At 46.8% G+C, this 19,059-nt stretch overlaps 1 long non-coding RNA gene across 1 annotated transcript in view; it reads right to left on the bottom strand.

Moving 5' to 3' along the window:
* The window catches only part of LOC126997937 (uncharacterized), a 33,943-nt gene extending 20,014 nt beyond the window's left edge, over window positions 1-13,929 (bottom strand). Inside the window, exon 1 of the long non-coding RNA XR_007752518.1 lies at window positions 13,874-13,929. This is a non-coding gene — a long non-coding RNA (uncharacterized LOC126997937). The remainder of the gene's footprint in view (window positions 1-13,873) is intronic.
* Between the last annotated feature and the right edge of the window lie 5,130 nt (window positions 13,930-19,059).

The raw sequence follows: 19,059 nt of genomic DNA, 5'->3' as shown, positions 1-19,059 counted from the left end.
TTCTGGGTTTTCTCTGACCCTAGCCTGTGTGCAACATTTATGTCTGTGTAATGTTAATATGAAGATTATCCTTAATGGTTCTAACTGCCACTTCTGCACTGTTTCCATTGTTGTTTTCAAGTGGCAATGCCGGTCCACCAACAATATTGATTCACTTCATCAATTTGGTTTTCTAGGAGTGTTACTCTATTTTCTACTTATGCTATGTGGTTTTGCAGTCGAGATATTGTTGGGGCGAATCGACTTGGGGCGCATCGGCAATGGGGCGCTTTGACTGGAAATCGTGAGCTCTGGTGAATCTTAAAGAGTTTACATTACATTCGTATCTATCTATCTATATTTTCATGCTGGCTGCTCTTCTGAACTTGCTAAGTGCATGTCTCCACCCCTCTCACAGCCCTGCTGCACACTTTCTACTCCTACTCATCCCTTGCTATCCATATCTGTTGTTCAACCAGTATGTTCATTCTTTCATCATTTTCGATGGTAATCTCTGGAACAGCCCTCCCATTTCCTACTGCCTATGATTTAAAACTGCTTTAAGAAGGAATATCAAGATACCTCTGATTCTGATTCGGCGTGATATGCACAGGGCACCAGGGTTGACGGGGGGAGGGGGTTAAGTGTGCAGGGTGGTCAGTGAATCAGGTGTAGGTGTTAATATTAAAGTTTAGGTGAAAGGTGTGTGGGTGCTGCTTTAGCGTGCGGTCTATCACCATATTTACAATTCAGCATGCAGTCTACCTCAGCTACAAAAATCTTACACTGCAGAATTACGAAAAAAAATGAATGCCAAATTTTTTTATTATCCAGAAGACTTTTCTCGTAAAAATTCAGCTGCTGTTCCCTCCGTCAAAATGACACGTCTGTAGAAATCTTAACAGCATTGCAGTTATTTAGCAGAATGAGTTATATTGATATTATCGGCTTCAGTGTAAGGAGGACAGTGATGTGGGTGTTCGTTGTTCTTTTATATAGACCAGTCAGGAGCTGGACTGGAAGAGGGGGCTGGTCGTCCCTATCTGGAAAGGGGACCGACAGGACTGCAACAACTACCGTCAGTGGCGGCGCCAGGAAATTTTCATTGGGGGGACTGAGGGGGGGCTGGGGTAAAATGTGGAGGGGCTTCACAAAATGTCAAAAAAGTGAAGAAATAAAATATATAGACATGTGTAAGTACGTAGTTAACATGGCAGAAAAGAATGATTCTGTATGAAGTTAATACAATCTGAGGAAGAATAGTAGAAGTTAGATTTACATAGATTTACATAGAAAATCAGACCACACAGACCCCATGGTCCAGACTTGGTGGTCTGTCCTTAAACCTAAGTGATTTTACATTAATCAGAAGACTCCAAAACGTTGCATTTCTACTCTAGTTGATATTAAGTTGAAGGAAGTGACGGTCGAGCTTATTTTTGAAGGAGTCAATCGTGTTACACTGGACCACTGATGATGGGAGCTTATTCCATTCTCGCACTACAACGTTGGTGAAGAAAAATTTGGTGCAGTCTGAATTTACTTGTCTACATCTGAGTTTTACGCCATTGTTCCTCGTGCGCAAAGTGTCATCGATCATAAACAATGTTGATCTGTCTACATTCGTGAAACCATTAAGTATTTTAAAACATTCGATCAGTTTTCCTCGGAGGCGACGTTTCTCAAGAGAGAACATGTTAAGGGTAGAAAGCCTTTCTTCGTAGGATTTGTTGCGCAAGGAAGGGATAATTTTCGTTGCCCGACGCTGAACACCTTCTAATTTAGCAATATCCTTTGCATGGTGGGGAGACCAAAACTGTACCGCATATTCCAAGTGGGTCTGACTAAACTGTTGTAGAGAGTATTACATCTTTATTCTTAAATAAAAGTTTCTTTTAATGAAGCCCAACATTCTGTTCGCTTTATTTGCTGCATCGATGCATTGCTGTGAGAATTTGAGGTGTGACGCGATGTTTAACCCCAAGTCCTTTACTAATTTAACGCTTTTGATTTTAACGCCGCGCATTTCGTAATCAAACTTTTATTCCTCGTTCCAACTTGAAGGAACTGGAACTTTTATAATTTAAATGGCATCTACAATCTATCAGAACAAGATTAAATTTTGTGCAAATCCTCTTGGAGGCTTTTACTGTCTTCTTCAGTGAGAAACGAGTTACCAATCTTTGTGTCGTCTGCAAATTTACTAATGCGGTTATTGAGTCCAACATCCACGTCGTTGATGTAAATAATGAAGAGCACTGGGCCAAGAACCGAGCCCTGAGGGACGCCACTAGTGACAGGCGCCCACTCTGAGTTAAATCCGTCAATCACTACTCTTTGTTGTCTGTTGCTCAACCAATTCGCGATCCATTGGTTTACCTGACCGTCAATACCTATTTGCTTTAATTTGTAAAGTAATTTATGATGCGGACTTTATCAAACGCTTTCTGAAATCAAGATAGACTACGTCCAGTGATTTGGTTACGTCATAAACAGTGAAGAGGTCGTTATAAAAGGTTAATAGATTTGATAGGCAGGATCTTTTGTTGAGTCCCAGTGGCTTTCAAGGTAACTCACAATTTTGTCTCTAATTATGCCCTCAAGTAGCTTACCTACAACCGAAGTTAGACTAATGGGCCTGTAATTACCTGGTACTTTTTGTCTCCTTTCTTAAAATCGGTGTCACGTTAGCCTTTTTCCAATCTGAAGGGACAATGCCTTGTCGCAAGGACATATTGAATACGGTTGTGAGGTTTCTTTCAGCAGAGTTGGATATACTTTATCAGGTCCAGGACTTTTATTTGTTTTAAGTGATTTGAGGGCTTTAAGGACTTCATCGGGTTTTATTTCAAAGTTAGACAATGCATGCTCGGGATTTACATTAGTACTGGTGTTGGTGGTGTTGGTTGGAGGACTGTTATTATTAAACACCGAGGAAAAGTAATTATTTAATAGGTTTGCAACGTGTTGGCTGTCAGTCACTAGTGCACCGTCGCTGTTTGTTAAAGGTCCAATTCCACTTCTGATCGCCTTTCTGTTGTTTATGTAACTGAAGAAGGATTTCGGATTATTTTTACAGTTGGCTGCAATATTTTCTTCATATCTACGCTTTGCCTGATGCACTAATCTTTTTACTCGTCGCCTTGCATCATTGTAAAGTCTAATGTTTTCGGGCGTGCTTTGGTCTTTCTTTAACCTGTAAGACAATTTTCTCCTTGACTGAGTGTTTAATTTCGCTATTAAACCAAGGTGGACTTTTATTAGTGTTAATTCGCTTCTCGCACAAGGGGACAAATGTGTCCTGCTGAGTGAGTAAGTGATTTTTAAAGTTTAGCCAGGCGTCCTCTGCATTGCCGTCATCTGATAGTTGCATATCTATTAGTTTTCGTCGGATTTCTACGAAGTTGGCTCTTTTGAAATTGGGCACCTTAACTTTATTTTCAGTCACCGATGTTTGAGCTCTAATGTCAACGCGCACTAGTTTATGATCGCAGGAACCGAGGTGTTCTCCTACCGTGACATTACTGACTAGGTTATCTTGGGTCGCTATAACAAGGTCAAGTATGTTATTTTGTCGAGTTGGGTCAGAAACCATTTGGCTTAGATAATTTTCCTCTAGAAATTCGATCATTCTATGGGACTCACCTTCTGTACCCGACAGTGTCGCCCAGTCGATATGGGGGAGGTTAAAGTCTCCTAGTATCAGTGAGTCGCTGTTATTAAGTGACTGCCTTAAGACGCTGTACATTTCAAGATCGCCATCAAGTGATTGCCCCGGAGGCCTGTAAGTGACAGATATATTTAAATTGACTTTTGCAATGTTTACTCGCACGCACAAATGTTCAACGTTACTGTTTCTTGGTGTTTTGTCAGTAGGTTGCAAGTAGCTTTTGACGGTTTACACGATCATTGTTGAAGAATCTGTAGCCATCTATGTTGTATTCGGAACTTAAATCAATATTAGTGGTGTCGATAAATGTTTCGGTTATAGCAATTACGTCAAAGTTTTCTGTCAGAGCAAGACATCGCAGTTCATCAAATTTGTTTCTTAGGCTACGCGCATTGAAACTAAGGACTCTTAGGTTATCTTGAAGCTTGGTAATAGAGGTACTGGAGGGTTCAATGTTACGAGTCTGTTGCGGTGTGAGGTGTCTATTTACACGGGCGGGATGGAAGGACGTGGCTGAGAGTCGTTTTTTGTTGTTCGGGCGTTACGTACGGCGTTGTTGAGGAGCCTTCCAAAACTGGCTGCCCCCATGGGGTCCCTTTGGAAAAGTCTACTCTGGCCGTAGAAATCGTTCCAGGCGTTAAAGAATTCGACGTCAAGCTCTCCGCAGAGAGTCTGCAGGCGGTTGTTGAGGCTGAAGGCAAACAGCCCAAGAACTTTAAATCAAGATGTTACTTTAAAACTATGCACCTGTTCTGGTGATTGGCAGCAAATGTGTTTATAATAGCATCAATGTTCAGCTGTTTGGCCCTCCTAGAATTAATTTATATTACAGCAAGGTTGCTGGTGCGGTTGTTGCCACTGCTGTTCCTCAAGTATGTCTTGAGGAGCTTCAGACATGAGAAGCTCTTCTCACAGGCGGCTGAGGTGACAGGGAGTGTCCCTGCAATGCAGACAATTTTATGCAGATCCATGAAGGGGTCCTTGTATGGCTCCAGCATGGCTGCGAGCTCCAGTAGTGTGGACACTTCCTGGCCCTTGTCTCTCTTCCTAGCTATGAGTCTTTTCAATTGGTGGACCTCCACTGCAAGATCATCCTCTGCCACTCCATAATTGGCTGCCATTCCTGACAGTGCTTCTTTGTCCAGAAATGAAGTATGTTTCGGGTTCAAGGCAGTAGGCCCCATCAGAACATTGCAGGCATTAGATGAGAATCGCCTGGTCAGCCCATTGAGCATTCTATCTATGGTGGCATAGAAGGTCTTTCTCCTGGCATTTGGTGGTGTAGCTCCATCTCTCTGACCTGTACTAGATGTTATGATGAATTCATCCAGGTGTCTGGGAGCAGATCGTTGTTTACCTGGAAGCAGAGTCTCCGTGCGTATCCCAACTGCCTTGCACAAATCCTCAGCAGCCTCCTCTAACTCCTTCCAGGCAGCTTCAGTCCTCATTTCTGAGAGTCCAGAGATGACAGACTGCACCAAGTCCTCTGCAGAGGCCAGCTGGAGGTCAGGTGACTGGAGGTGGTCTGACAGTTGTTGGGTCATCAGCAACAGTTTTTCCATGGCCATCAGACTTGCCACAAACTGCTGATCTAGCAGGATACAGAGGCCCTTTGCCTCAGTGTCTCTGTGCGCATTGTCTGACTCCACGAGACGTTTCAAGGTTGTCACTATGGCAGGTAGGGTTCTTTTCACTGCCAGACAAGTTTTATGTTGGCATGCCCATCTTGTGTCCGACAGTTGCTTCAACTCTATGTGCTGCCTTGTGGGATCCAATTTTTTTGCACCTTTAGAAATTCTTCATGTACTACTGACGTAGAGAAGAACTTGTACTAGCTCTGTATAGCCACAAAGAACTCTGCTGCAGCCTGGATATTGTGTACACAATCAACCAGCACGAGGTTGACCCTGTGAGCATAATAGTGGACAATACACAGCCTGTGGTACCTCTCTCCTGAACCTCTCCTGTACACCACTGATGTGCCCTGACATGACTGCAGCTCTTTCGTAGCACTGGCCAATGCAGGTGTTGTGATCAATAGATTAGTAAATCAGGTGAGTTTTGTAAGCCCGTAATTCTGGCAGCAATATTGGGGGGGCTTGGCTCATTATTGGCCAAGCCCCCCCTTGGTGCCGCCACTGACTACCGTGGTGTTACACTTCTGTGTGTGCCAGGCAAGGTGCTTGCCCATCTATTGTTGATGCGAATTCGCAGCCAGCTGCGGAAGCAGCAGAGACTGAACAGTCCGGGTTCACGCCTGGTAAATAAACAACTGACCATATCCTACCGCTTCGCGTACTGGTGGAGCGCCAACGTGTTAGAACAGGGGATGCCTGCAGTCTATGTCGATCTCAAGAAGGCTTTTGACTCAAGTGCATCGCGAGGCACTCTGGTATCTTCTGCGATTCCGTGGGATTCCTGCGCGGACTATTGGTTTGCTGATAGGCCTGTATTCTGGGACAGAGTGCTGTGAAGTGTGTTTGTGTGGGGGGTGGGAGAGAGGCTTGTCAAGCTTCTTTCCTGTGAATGCGGGAGTGAAGCAGGGCTGTGTCCTTGCCCCATCACTTTTCAACACAGAGTTGTGGACCAGAGTCATTGCGGAGCATCCATTGGCAATACCATTGTCACTGACCTTGTTTTTGCCGATGAAGCAGTAATCCCAGAGTCGCTGTATGTTGCCTTCAACTCTGGTTTTAATATATTACTATCAAGTGTAGCTTCATAGTTGTTATGGTTGTTAGGGTGACACAACACAAGGTTAACTTATGAGGTTTATTCACATTATGTTGGTATATAATGGTAGCGAGCTTACTGAAGTTAAGTAACAATATTATTTACAATTCATTATTCATATTATTTACAATTCATTATTCTGCTGGTAATGGTAGCGAGCTGACTGAAGTTAATTAACTAATATTTACAATTCATCATTCAGTTGGTAATGGTAGCGAGCTTACTGAAGTATCAATCCTAATTAATAATTATCAGTCATCACTCCTATTCACCTTAAAGGGCTCACTCATCTCTTCAGACTATTACAACTACATGAAAATATTCAAGAGGCGGAAGGGGAAGGAAAGAGGAGGCAGCAACCAGGCGGGACGGCAGGAATGAGGCAGGACCAGGCCACTGGGCAAGGCCTCTATGAGGAAGCATATCCAACTCTGATCTAGACTTATCTGATATTCCATAGGCTAGTGATATATGAGATAGAGGGCGAGAGAGAATATCTGGATAGTGGTAAGTGAAGAGGCGAGAGTGAAGAGTCAGAGTGAAGTGTAGAGTAGTGAAAACTATAGGAGAAAACTGTACTACAGAAAGTGTTAGAATATCTCCTAAAAGTAAGTCTCGTTTATATCTCCCTGACACGCAACACTGACACGGTCAAACTGTGTGTAGTGTTGTAGGTGTTTTGGTGAGCCGAGGAGGTTGTTTCTTTTTTTAGGACGACATGTTGACTGAACTTAACACTTGACTGATGTTGACTGAACTTTTGAAGACACTCCAAAACTCAAGAACAACAAAGAAAGGCAGAACTCAAGAAGCAAGAACAAGAAGAAAAAGCACAGCAACAACAGAAGGCAAACAACAAGAAGAAAAAGAGAACAAGCAGACAAACACTCAGAAACTCAAAACAAGACAAGAACAACAAGAACAACAAGAACAAGAACTCAGACTCAAAAAACACAGCCAAGAACAAGATTACAACTACAAGAAGGAAGCACTACAAGATGAAAGTGCATCAGAAGGAAAACTTGAAGAAGCATGACAGAAGAAAAGTGGAACAACGACATGACAACTGGGAGAAAGAACAGACAAGAAACAACAAGAGACGACACAGAGATCATGGGAAAGTGAAGAACTGAGACAGCAAGTTTGTGGAGAAGTGAAAGAAGGAAGGTGAAGGTGAACTGACAGTTTCGTGACGTGCAGTGAACGATGAAGGGGTGCTGAAGGGAAAAGACTGCCAGACTGCTTGAGGGACACCGTGCCAAGATGAGTTTGTCCTGCTTTTGAACCCTGCAAGTTCCGCCAGCCGCAGTTCAAGCAGTGTTCGCAGTCTGTTCGCCCAGTGGGTTCCGCCTGATGGCAAGGTCTCCTTGGGTCTGCGCCTGTCTCAGGGTGTTCTTGGGAGGGAGTTTGAGGGATGGGCAGAGTTTGATGACTAGGGCCTCCCAAGGGCCAGCTGAACAGGGTGAAGAGGCTGATTTGCGGCCTGGTGAGGGTTTTAGCTCAGCGCAGACAGGGGCAGCTGGAGGCGACAAGAAAGCAGGCTGGCCGACAGAGGCAGGGCACGGCTCTTCACAGGCTGGGCTCAGCTTGGGAGCACAGGGACAGCAGCGAGTCTCGGCGGTTCAGACGAGGCGCAGAGGGCGCGATAGGTTCACAAGGAGCATCAGCTGGGAAGGGAGGGCTGCCAGCACTGCAGAGCATGCTCAGTGATGGATGCTGCATGATTCAATGATCTGTGCCTCAGAAGCCTCATCAGCAAACACATGCAACCAACATGCTGACAATGAACCTGCATGCTCTGAACATGGATGCGAGAACAGCCTGCACACGTGTCAGGTCGAGAACCAAGCTGGTTTTCAGGATCTTGTTCAAGGGGCGACTCGAGGGGCGGCTTTGGGGTTCGAGACAGACTGCGCCAAGGCACACACAGACAGGTTCAAGGACGGTGCTGCTAAGAGAGAAAGGAAAGCAGAAGGAAGAGAACAGAAATGAAGGTGGCGAAGAGAAAGAGGAGGGAGCCAAGAAAAGAAGGACCTGGGGAAAGAAAGAATGGAAACCTGTGGCAAAAAAGGAGACTGGAAGAATGGCCAAGGAAAACACCGAAGAAGAAAAAGAAGAATGGGCAACGAGGGGCGGGGAAGGACCACTCTGCCCCGGCAGCAATCAGTCTGCAGGAGAAGGACACGAACCCGGTGAATGACTGGCAGGGTGGCGACCACGCCATGGGGAAGACTTGGGAAAAGACCAGGGAGGTGAGATGGGAGGAATGTGGCAGGAGGATGGTAGATCAAGAACCTGGGTGGAAAGAAGGGAGGAGTGAAAGCCCTACCAAGCTGAACACTGGAGAACCTCTGAAAGCCTACCAACAAAACACACTTGACATTTGCAGACTCTCTGGATGACTCGACGATGGTGCAGTGGGACACTGCTGTGGGTCATGATCCTCTTGACCACCGTCTTGACGTCCCTGAACGCTGAAGACGACGGGTCCGTCACGACAAGAAACACCTAGACATAAGACACTGAGGACACCTGGGTAACTGAACTGACTGCGTCGCCTGGGAAGGGGTGGGAGAATGGTGGCACGGTGGTCTGAGGTGCTGTGCAAAGAAAGGGGCCCGTAGAGCGTCACCGTGCCCGTGCAACGGCCACCCTGTAGCGCCCATGGAACAGGTGGCAGTGGATATAGCAGGACCCTGGCCCGACATGACGAGGAGCGGCAGGCTAACCTGTGGCATGGAGGACATAAATGGCACCAAGCCGGGAAGCCCCTAGCCTCTGAAGTGGAACCAACCAGCCACCACCATCGCAGGACCAGGAAGTTCTTCCTTTCGCCAAGCGTTTGCCCTTCCGGGTCCGGCCAGGGAAGGAAGGAATTTTTTGAGTCAACAGTGCTGCTGCTGTTCCTTGGGTATCTCAAGAAAGAGACCACCCTGCACCCCTCTGCCCACCAAATGGATCTCTGCAGGAAGTGGGGTGGTGGGGAGGGGGTTGGCCAAGCAGTGCACAATAGTCAATCCATCTGAGATTCTTGCGACTCGCTGCCTGTCCTGCGCTGGGTCTGCCTGCCTCCCACGACAGGGGTATTCACCGCACCGTAGTGCTGGTACCGTGTTTTGGACGTGAGCTGTGGTTTCCGGTGGACCTACTGACAGGAAGGCCCCTGGGGAAAAGCCTTCTGAAGGACGCCTCCAGTTTTGCCGGGCTGGATGGAAGGAAGCCTGGAAGAGGTGGGTGCCCGTCAACTAGAGGACCGAAGGAAGCGTGAAGACCATGAGAAGCGCGGTGTGGGGGCATGGCAAAAGCCACGTGAGGTTCACTTACAGAGACAAAGTGGGAAGACAACCAGAAGAAGAGAAGTCACAGAAGTTACAACAGCAGAGGGGAGGAAGGGAAGACGAGACTTCCGACTCTCTCGACGTGCGTGACTTACCGGATCGGAAGGAAAAAGAAAGAAAAGTCCAGTCGCGACGTCCGTCAACCGCCTATGGAGTACCACGGTCGGGAACTACCACACTAACAACCAGACACAGCCCACCAAACGAAACGACCAGAGACACCAGAGGACGTCGACGGTCGACGACGACTGCCTCGAGGCCGAGCTCAGAGATAACCTCCCGGCTTCGGCAGGCAGATGTTCCAGGGAAACCCAGAAGAAGCGGATGACGACAGGCGCACCAAGAAGACGACGAGCGCGAGGAGGCAACGAACAGACAGAGAGACACAACAGGCGCACAGCGAGCGCACGATTATTATGTATTTTTTGATTAATTCTCTTATGTTTGTACATAGTTAAGTGTGTATTCGAGACGTGTGATCGGGGGGATCACAGGATAGTGGGAAGCTGCCCCCGGCGACCCTAGCCCGGAGAGGCTAGAAGGAAAACGGAGAAGGGGAGGGGGGGAGGGAGGGCCGTCCGCGCCCGCGGCCAGGCGCAGGCACCAGGGCAGGAAGTGTTGCCAACTAACATGCATTTTTTTTTACATGTCTGATGTGATCTGAAATATACCGTAATATATTAGACTGTTCTGGATATATATATAGGAGAGAGAGGGCGAGAGAGAGTCAGTCCCAGTCATTAAGCTAGTGGGTAAGTGAAGAGTCAGAGAGTGGTGTACTACTAACTAAAGAAAAGATATTAACAGAAAAAACTGTGCAAGTTACATCATATCTCCCTCCATGGTCTCCTGACGGCGACACGGAACCCAAGTAACACGTCCGGCATAACAATATGGTACACTGGCCATAGCCTAAACACCTAACCGTTGCTAAATAACAATTAAGTTATCCTAATTAGGGTTCAATGATACATGGTTCTTACTGGAAATATTTCCTACCACCGATATGTGTTCACAGGGTTGATCATGGGAGCACGGTAGTCATGGGGGTTCAGGACACCAAGGAGGTGGTCATGAGTCCCCACAAGCATTGGATTAAACAAATGACACTAACAAGAATAATTATCTTTTTCTATTACTGAATTAATCATGGGATGAGACATTCGTGCTCCTAGGACACCAGAGGGTGGGCATGGAAGCCCAACAAGGGGGAACTTACATACTAACACAACAAGGGGGTAACCGCCCAGTCAGTAGGGAACCTGTCGGGAGGAGAGGCGAGGCTTGACTGCATTAACCGTTATAGGTATAATAACATGCAAACATTTTAACACACTAAATAATCACTGTCCGTTGGAATTAACTTAACGTACCTGTCAGGAGGAGAGGCGATGGCTTGACTGAATATGCAGCTCTCAGCGCCTTCCCTAACTCGACTCCTCCCCCCCCTTCGGCGTAGCTGCCGGCTAATTAGCACCGAACGGTGGTTGTAGTTACAGATACTTGGCCTGTTCCGCTAACTCAGGAGTTCAGAGACAGCTGTTCCTCTCTCCCACGTGACTTAGGTGAAAAATTCCTCTTCGTTGTTCCCCGTAAAAGAAAACCTAACTTAACCACCCTCGGCATCTTCACTATGAGTCAGACCCACGCGATGCTGACCCGTCACTGATTCGTCTGTTTGTCTGAATGTCTGCCCTGCCGCACCATCACCTAATTCACAAGCAACACATTGGTTATTACAGGTTATCGATTTTCTCAGTTTTCCCCGCATTACAGCAGGAGATTTTGGTGATGGCTCTCGAGGCACTACACGGAGGCGAAGCCTTTGGGACTTCAGGTCTCCTGGGCCAAGACCAAGGCACAGGTGTTTGGAGGCTTGCTAGATGAAACTGTACAGTCTGTTCATGCGTGTAACGAGGACATCAAGATCTCAGAAAGCTTCATGTATTTTGGAAGCGTAGTTCATAATAATGGCGTCTCGCCAGGAAGTCTTACGGCGGATTGGCTTGGCCCACGGTGTTATGGGTTCGCTCAGCACGAGTAGCTATATGGCGTTGTCGATACCTGTGCAGAAGGACGAAGATCCGGATCCAAGTCCCTTGTGCTCCCTGTCTTTGTGGTTGTGAGACGAACACTATATGGGGACTTAGTGAGGCGGATTAATGCCTTTGGTAATGAATGTCTATGCAGAATCATAGGATATCGTTGGAATGACTGTGTCAAACCGGCGACTACTCCATGAGACTGATTCGACATATATTACCTGTATGTCCGTCAACGCCAACTCCGGCTATACGGGCACGTGGCACGTTGCCCTGAAGCTGATCCTACTCATCGGGTTGTCTCTGCAAGAGAGAACTCAGAGGAGGAGACCAAGGGGACGCTCACGGAGTTCGTGGCTTGAGCAAGTCGATAGATCCTGCCAGGAGGTACTCAGGGTGGGAAGGGGGGCTGCATGGAGATTCGCCCGGCGTGACCCCCGGGCTTGGCGTCGTAAGGTGGGCGAGGCGACGCGCCCCCCGGTGTATGCCCCCGTTGATTGATTGATTGTGTCAGGAGCCCTCAAGTGACAAGACAACATAACTTGGTCTCTGCAGACAGGTGATATCTAACAATATAGACAACGGTGACTGTGGTCATGTCATTACTCGGGTCAGGAACACTCTGGTTCCAATACATAATCAGATGGTCTCAGGAGACGGGTCAGACATTATGTAGTTTAGACTACACATACTGCGGCAGAGCGCACGCTAAAGTAGCACCGGTGAGTGCATACGTTTTATGAATGAGTATTGTGCTGCAATCAAATACTTGTCGAAGCCTGTTAAATAGTCACGTACAGTGCGTTTAAGTTATGAGTGCTGGTTTGTTCCAGCGTTGGTATAGTATGTTTGGTATTACTGGCTGTGTGTGTTGCAAGTACCTACGTTGACAGTGTATGGTGTAGGTGTGCCAATGCGACTACAATTTTGTACATAAAGGTAAGTATTATGTGCTTGTATACATGTGAAGAGGAGATCCACTGCGTAACGATGACGTTTGTGTTTTTGGCGTGAGGGTGCTGAGTGTTGGCACAATGAGTGTTGGTGTGTCGACCGTGAAGTGCAGTTGGGCCGTTTCGTGTAACTACTGGAAGTAAACAAGTTCGTTTACCAGTTAAAAACAAATGACTCACTGTCAATGAAACTAAAAAAAAAACTAAATAAAACGTGGATAAACGCAATGCTGAAGTTCTAAAATAAGAAAATAAATAAAAAATAAAATAAAATAGAAAATAAAATAAATAAAACCGTGTTATAAGTATGTTAATTTACTTAGATTTACTCCTAATGACACTGGTCTCTATTTTGAAATCAACAACCTGTCTGCGGGAGCAACGCCATTGCGGGCGTTTGTTTAAGCCTTGAGCTGCCTCCTTTTCTGTAAAAAAAAAAAAAATAATAATAAATAACTGTGGCAGTAGTAGTTGTATGAGTATGCGTGATATTTAGAATCAGGATAACACTGCATGTCAAAATTATGGACTCTACTATTAACAACTTTTAACTGGCCACAAATCCGTCCTAACGGAGTACTATTAACCACGTTTAACTGGCCACAAATCCGTCCTAACGGAGTCAACAAGCGTTTCATTGCAGTATTCGGCGGAGCCAGACTTGAACAGCCACCTAACTAGCGGGTTCTACTAATGACCTGTTCCCCGAGCCAACACGAGCATCAATTAAGATAAGGAATAGGGAAGTGGCATACGCCTCAACACAGCCACAGCGTCACTATCTCGTAACCATAATAAAAAAAAATGCGTTCCCCTTGTATTGATGTCAGGGTAACCATCACCAAGAAGTTAACAAGTGTCTACACTCATGGGAGGAAAGCCCAACAACCACTTAACTACCCGACGCTATAATGGTTACCTGTGCGATCGTTATCATATCACTAATGAAAATATTGCAGTCACTGAGTCAAGTTAGGAGACGAGACAAGCGCATTAATAAGCCAATTTTAAGTGAAACTTCCAGGGGTATGGAGGGGGTCATACCCACACTCCCCCCTTAAATAGGCCCCTGTGGCTTGAGGGATTAGCCAAAATAGACCAATACCTGTAAAAACTACTGCTGCTAAGGCTTCCTGTCCCTCAGTTAATAATGCTAACCTCAATATGTCACTAACAACTTGCCTCCGACTCCTCCAGCCAGTGACAGCGGGTGACAGCTGGGATGCTCGGTGCAGGCTCACACCTACCTTCCTCCACGCCTCGGCTGATAATGGCTGCCAGCCGAGTACCCTTCAGCCTTGCGTTGTGCATTATCGAGGCTTCGAGCAAGCTGGGCAGTTTCACTAAGTGTTAACGTCTCTTTCTCTAGCAGTCTCTGACGAATGACAGGAGAGGCTAGACCAGTGATGAAGGTATCACGAATGGGTTCATGCAAATAGGTATCAGCTGTTACTTGGTTGAACTCGCATTCTTTGGCCAGAAGCTCAGGGATAACAAGCAGGTGTTGATGGACTCACTAGGTAGCTGTTTCCGTGATGCCTGGCGAAGATGATATTCTTTGGCTTCACGTACACAGCCTCCATAACTTTGATGGCTTCTTCATGAGTAGTGCAGTCGATGATGTGGGAGTAAGCTTCAGGTGAGATGTAGTTGATGAGCATCTTGAGTTTGTCTGGTACTGGAGAAATTGACTTAACGGAATTGGTGAAAGTACGGAGCCAGGGAGTTCATTAGGCAGGTATAGTGTCTTGCGAGCCTTCGAAGCGTTCTGTCTGAAGTAGGCTCTCCATCTCGAGCCGAGTCAACGGCCTGGACAGTGAAGCCCTACGAGTGAACCAGTCATACACATGAATCGAGTAACAACCTTGACCACTACTAAGCGTTTCAGACCCCGTGAGGCATCGTTTTCTGCAAATATCTTCTAAACAAACTGTTGTATTTTGGCACAGTTTTTTTGACACCCTGCCCTAATTTTTGGCAGTATAGTGCATTGCCAAAGTTGGATAAATAAGGTGTTTACTCTCCCCTGATGGCGTAGCCTGGCACGTCCATCGAGTATGTTAATTTACTTAGATTTACTCCAAATGACACTGGTCTCTATTTTGAAATCCAACAACCTGTCTGCGGGAGCAGCAAGCCTTGAGCTGCCTCCTATTCTGTAAAAAAGAAAAAAAAAATGCTATGATTGTAGCAGTAGTAGTTGTAAGAGTATGCGTGATCTTTAGAATCAGGATAACAGCGCATGTCAAAATTATGGACTCTATTATTAACAACTTTTGGGTAGGCGGTGGCCGAACTGGTAGCGTACTGGGCCCACATTCACCGCGTGACGGACGACGCGGGTTCGAATCCCCACGCTACCACTCGGATTTTCAGTCACCGCCGAGTGGCTTAAAACTACCCACATGCTGTCCTGAAGACCACCCATCAACCCGGACTCTGGAGGAAGCCGTCCAAGCGAATCAAGAACGAGTTCCGGGGGGCAGCATGAGCCAATGCAAGATGGCGCCACTATAAATACTCGCTTGTGCCAGAACGGGCTGGGCCGACCATCAGGCCCCACCTGGAAGAAGCCTTGGGCCGACCATCAGGCCCCACCGGGAAGATGCCTACCGGCGCAATAGGCAACAACGTAAAAAAAAAAAAAAAACACAAAAAAAAAACTGACGTTGCATGACGTCTACACCCACCCACCACCTCCACTCCTGCCTTACCCTTCCTCCCTCCCTCCATATCTTCCTCCCACCACCCCTCCCTCCCCCTCTCTTCCCCCCCCATCTCTCTCTCTCTCTCTCTCTCTCTCTCTCTCTCTCTCTCTCTCTCTCTCTCTCTCTCTCTCTCTCTCTCTCTCTCTCTCTCTCTCTCACCTGCTACATATGTAATTCAGCCATGCACATGTTACTTTTCTATAGTGGCAGATAATTCGAAAGTATATGCTGAGTATGGAAGGATGGTTTATGCTAACGATCGTGATCGCTGTCCCAGCATGGCTCACCCTTTCTTAAGTCCTATAATTATGATCTTTATGGTGGAATTATACGTCAACGAAGACTTTTCCACAGGTTACGTTGGATGTCTGGTGGGATGGGACAGCTGAGGCACGGTCACTTACAGGAGGTTCGGTAGGGGTCGGAAAGGGGTAAGAGTGGGACTCCTTAAAACGGCTAGCCATGCTGAACAGCGATCACGATCGTCAGCATAAACCATCCTTCCATACTCAGCATATACTTTCGAATTATCTGCCACTATAGAAAAGTAACATGTGCATGGCTGAATTACAAATGTACGTATAATGCATGTTGGGGAGAGAGAGAGAGAGAGAGAGAGAGAGAGAGAGAGAGAGAGAGAGAGAGAGAGAGAGAGAGAGAGAGAGAGAGAGAGAGAGAGAGAGAGAGAGAGAGAGAGAGAGAGAGAGAGAGAGAAGGCAGGAGCGGAGGTGGTGGGTGGGTGTAGACGTCACAGCAACGTCACGCTTCCCCTGTTCTTACATCTAGATGGCCGTGCCAGGCTACGCCATCAGGGGAAGGAGTAAACGCCTAATTATCAACCTTTGGCAATGCACTATATTGCCAAAAATTAGGGCATTTTTTTTTTTTACGTGCCAGCCTATAGCGCCGGTAGGCTCTCTTGAGGGGACTGGATGGTAGTCGGCCCCAGTCCGTCATGGCGCAGGCATGTGTTAATAATGGCGCCATCTTTTCTTGGCTCATGCTGCCCCCCGGAGCTCGTTCTTGATTAACTTGGACGGTTTCCTCTAAAGTCCGGGTTGATGGGTGGTCTTCAGGACAACATGTGGGTAGTCTTAAGCCACTCGGCAGCGACTGAAAAATCCCAGGTGGTAGCGGCGGATTCGAACCCGCGTCGTCCATCACGCGGTGAATGCGGGGCCCGCACGCTAACCACTCAGCCACCGCCTACCCATGGTGTCAAAAGAGCTGCGCCAAAATACCATACAGATACAAGTTTTTTTTTTTTTTTTATACAGCTAAGGAGACAGTTCAAGGGCGTAAAGAAAAAAAAAAAAAGCCCGCTACCTACTGCTCCTGAATAGAGGTCAAAGGAGTGTCCAAAAAGAGAGGTAAATTTCGGGAGGAGAGGTGTGCAGATACCCTCCTCTTGAAAGACTTCAAGTCGTAGGCAGGAGGAAATACAGATGAAGGAAGATTGTTCCAGAGCTTACCAGAGTGAGGGATGAAAGAGTGAAGATGCTAGTTGACTCTTGCATAAAGGGTTTGGACAGTATAGGGATGAGCATGAATATAAAGTCGTGTGCAGCGGGACCGCGGGAGGGGGGGAGACATGCAGTTAGCAAGTTCAGAAGAGCAGTCAGCATGAAAATATCGATAGAAGATAGAAAGAGAGGCAACATGGCGGCGGAATTTGAGAGGTAGAAGACTGTCAGTATGAGGAGGAGAGCTGATGAGACGAAGAGCCTTTGACTCCACTCTGTCAAGGAGAGCTGTGTGAGTGGACCCTCCCCACACATGAGATGCATACTCCATCCGAGGGCGGGCACGGCCCCTGTAAATGGATAGCAACTGTGCGGGGGAGAAGAACTGGCGGAGAGGGTACAGAACGCCCAGCCTTGAGGAAGCTGATTTAGTAAAAGATGAGATATGAAGCTTCCAGTTGAGATTTTGAGTTAAGGATAGACCGAGGATGTTTAGTGTTGTAGAAGGTGATAGCTGAGTGTTGTCAAAGAATAGGGGATAGTTGTTTGGAAGATTGTGTCGAGTGGATAGGTGGAGAAACAGTGTTTTTGAGGCGTTGAAGGACACCAGGTTCCTCTTGCCCCAGTCGGAAATAATAGTAAGGTCTGAGGCTAAGCGTTCTGTTGCCTCCAGCCTTGAATCGTTAAGTTCCTGTAGGGTGGGTCTTCTATTAAAAGAAGTTGAGTAATGCAGAGTGGAGTCATCGGCGTAAGAATGGATAGGACAGTTCGTTTTGGAAAGATCATCAATGAGCAACAGGAAGAGAGTGGGAGATAGGACAGAACCCTGTGGGACACCCCGTTTATAGGTTTAGGGGAAGAACAGTGACCGCCTACCACAGCAGAAATAGAACGGTCAGAAAGGAAACTGGAGATAAAGATACAGAGAGAAGGATAGAAACCGTTGGAGGGTAGTTTGGAAAGCAAAGATCTGTGCCAGACCCTATCAAAAGCTTTTGATATGTCCAGCGCAATAGCAAAGGTTTCACCAAAACGGCTAAGAGAGGATGACCAAGAGTCAGTTAGGAAGGCAAGGAGATCACCAGTAGAACGCCCCTTGCGAAACCCATACTGGCGATCAGATAGAAGGTCAGAGGTGGAAAGGTGCTTTTGAATCTTCCGGTTAAGGATTGATTCAAAAGCTTTAGATAGACAAGAAAGTAAAGCTATAGGACAGTAGTTTGAGGGATTGGAACGGTCACCCTTCTTAGGCACAGGCTGTATGAAGGCATACTTCCAGCAGGAAGGAAAGGTAGATGTTGACAGGCAAAGGCGAAAGAGTTTGACTAAGCAGGGTGACAGCACGGAGGCACAGTTATTAATGACAATAGGAGGCACTCCATCAGGTCCATAAGCCTTCTGAGGATTGAGGCCAGAGAGGACATAGAAAACATCTTTTTGAAGAATCTTTATAACAGGCATAAAAGAGTCAGAGGGGGGATGAGTAGGAGGAATATGCCCAGAATCGTCCAGAGTGGAGTTTTTAGAAAAAGTTTGAGAGAAGAGTCCAGCCCTATAAGAGATAGATGAGACGGCAGTGTTGCCGTCAGGACTGAGGAGTGGAGGGAAAGATGAAGAAGTGAAGTTGGAGGAGATGTTTTTGGCTAGATGCCAGAAGTCACGGGAAGAGCTAGAGAAAGCAAGGTTTTGGCATTTTCTATTAATAAAAGAGTTTTTGGTTAGTCGGAGAATAGATTTGGCACGATTCCGGGCAGAAATGTAAAGTTCATAGCATTAGTTCGAAGGCTCTGGAACCTTTTGTGAGCTGCCTCTCTATCTTTAATAGCACGAGAACAAGCGTGATTAAACCAAGGCTTTTTAGCGTGAGGAGTAGAGAAAGTACGTGGAATGTATGCCTCCATTCCAGAGACAATCACCTCTGTGATGTGCTGAGCACACACAGAGGGGTCTCTATCCTGGAAGCAATAATCATTCCACGGGAAATCGGAAAAGTACATCCTCAGGTCGTCCCACCGAGCTGAAGCAAAATGCCAGAAGCATCGCCTCTTCGGTGGGTCCAGAGGGTGTACAGGAGCGATAGGACAGGATACAGAAATAAGATTGTGATCGGAGGACCCCAACGGAGAGAACAGTTTGACAGAATAAGCAGAAGGGTTTGAGGTAAAGAAGAGGT

The sequence above is a fragment of the Eriocheir sinensis genome, chromosome 13 (genome assembly GCF_024679095.1).
Source record: "Eriocheir sinensis breed Jianghai 21 chromosome 13, ASM2467909v1, whole genome shotgun sequence".
NCBI lineage: Eukaryota > Metazoa > Arthropoda > Malacostraca > Decapoda > Varunidae > Eriocheir > Eriocheir sinensis.
The sequence above is the reverse complement of the archived record's forward strand: the minus strand, read 5'-3'. Positions and strand labels throughout refer to the sequence as shown.